The following is a 2386-nucleotide window of genomic DNA, read 5'->3' on the forward strand; positions in this document are numbered from 1 at the left end:
AAACGAAAAAAAAAAAAAGGTTTTATATTCGTGAAGTTAATGCAAGGGTGTAGACGAGCTGGTCTATTTAAGATTGTGTTTTGTGAAATAAACCTCCGCTGTATTTGGAGATTCGTGTTGTCCTGTCCATTTGTTTCGTGACTCTCCGGGACTAAAAATGTCAGTTCTATAGACGTTTGCAAGTACGGCCTCTCTGGGCGCCGTCACCTTGCTGCTGGTGTTGGTAGATCGTCTAATACCCAATTCACACGACAGCGTAAAGGTATACCTTTAGCACAGGTACCTGGAGCTGGAGGTCATGATCACACGGCGCATTAAGGTCCCTTTCGCTAAGGGAGATCCTGTGTTAAGCGGAGCTCGTCAAGCTCCCTTTACAGCTACAGGGAGTAGCCTCGGACCCACGAACTCGAAATAAAAATCGCAGATATATGAATATATCTTGTTTAATGCATTATAACAAATGGAATATATATAAGTAGCAAATTATGAAATGATTGTGAAGACAAATGTGGTGGAATAATACATTGACGAGGAACGCATACTCCAGCTAGCACGTAGCAGCGGCGCACGTGGAGACAATGTCTGCTACAAAACCGAACGCGATGGACCACTGCGAGCTCTTTTTCGAGGTTGTAGACGAGTCGTCCCTCTCTCCAGCCCAGGATCTTTTATCCTCGTCGTCGTCCATCCCTTTCGGTGGCATGACTGGCGTAACCGCAAGACTGACGGGGTTCGTTTCTGCCGGCCCACCAACTCCACAGAGATCTTTGCGGAAAAATGGAGCTGCTAAACAGAAAAAGGTCGGCCACCTCACGATGGTAACTCGTAAACGCTGATGATTTAGGGCCAGTGTAGCCAGACGGGTCGGATGTTTTAAAAAAAGGCTCATTTAGGTGCACCCTTAAATTTAGATAAAAAAAAATAAAGTGCCGGAAAAGTAAACACAAGTAATATTTAGGTTTTAAATGTGTTATTTCACACACAATAATCAAAAACTGCGCGTCAAACCGATTTCGAGAAATAATTGTTTATCCCGTGCTGCTCTCGTGGTTTAGCAGGAATGCAATCGACATCAACTTAAAGTGCTCCGTGTATTTACCGTGATCAAGAACGCCGTTCCCTACAGGTACTTCCAGATAAGGGACCTAAGCTAAAGGTACCTTTACGCTGCCGTGTGAATTGGGTATAATAGTTATGCATTGCTGAGGTGTACCCACGGCTTCCAGACTGGCGTCGAAACATGAATGGATGGATAGGTGGATGCTAAAGGCGGTCATTTATAACGGGCTGTAGCTTGCGCCACCTAGCCTATAAATTAAGAACGAAAAATAAGTATTTCCTTCCTTCGCCAATTTGCTTACCCTCTGGAATTTCGAAACTATTTCACCAGGCGGTGTGGGATATCACCAGGGTAACCTTTGAAGGATCGGGACACTAAACTAAACCAATCATCCCCCGTTTCTTCCCCCGGTGATGGAGTCACCAATTTGCTTCTGGGCAAGCCTAGTTGACGTTACTCTGGCACCGGGCCCATTGGAAGACAGGGTGGAGACTTTGGGTCGGAGCCACGCCGGAGGGAGTCCCACTTTTCCTTTGTTCCGCTGTCCCAAGCTGTGTCAGTTAGTTGTACGTCATTCGATTCTCCCTAGATAATTTCCACCAGTCTTCCCATCTCCTCTTTATTATTAAAATGCACCTATCATCGATTCTTTTATTCTCGTCTGCAAACCTTAGCGCTCCGGCTAAATTCGTCACCCCCTCCGAGAGGGCGGGAGCAAACCCTGTACACCTTAACACCACATGTTCTACTGTCTCGACTTCCCCTTGGCATACGGCACAGCGCGTATCCCTTTCCTCATACTTCGCCCTATATGTCCTAGTTCCCAATACTCAAAGCATTTTTCATTCATGGTGGCCAGACTAGCTCTCGAAGCGCGGCGGCTTGCAAACGTACTTGTTGTCGCAACGAGAAAAAAAAAAATGAAGTGTTGCGCATATTCATGCGCTACTCGAAGTAGCTTTTATTTTAGAGCGCAGCTTTGAGGTGCTCGTTTCCGGGTTTCGCGGCGTCGGCGTCGCCGTCGGCGTAACCGGCCCGCTAAATTTACCAGGAAAATTGAGGTCACGTGACCTCAGCACCAGTTCAATTCCCCACTAAATTTAGCGGAGAAATTCAGTTTCTGGGCTAGATTTAGCGAACAAATTTCTTTTCACCGCTAAATTTAGCGGGGAATTTTTAGGCTAGATTTAGCGGAGAAATCGACGTCACGTGAGCTGAACTCATGTTCAATTTCCCGCAAAATTTAGCGGGGAATTGAATTGTTGTTCAGGTCACGTGACGTCAATTTCACACGAAATCTGGCGGAGAAACTGAATGTGTTCATGG

This window comes from Ixodes scapularis, unplaced genomic scaffold, assembly GCF_016920785.2.
Source record: "Ixodes scapularis isolate PalLabHiFi unplaced genomic scaffold, ASM1692078v2 PGA_scaffold7__128_contigs__length_106722199, whole genome shotgun sequence".
Classification (NCBI taxonomy): Eukaryota; Metazoa; Arthropoda; class Arachnida; order Ixodida; family Ixodidae; genus Ixodes; species Ixodes scapularis.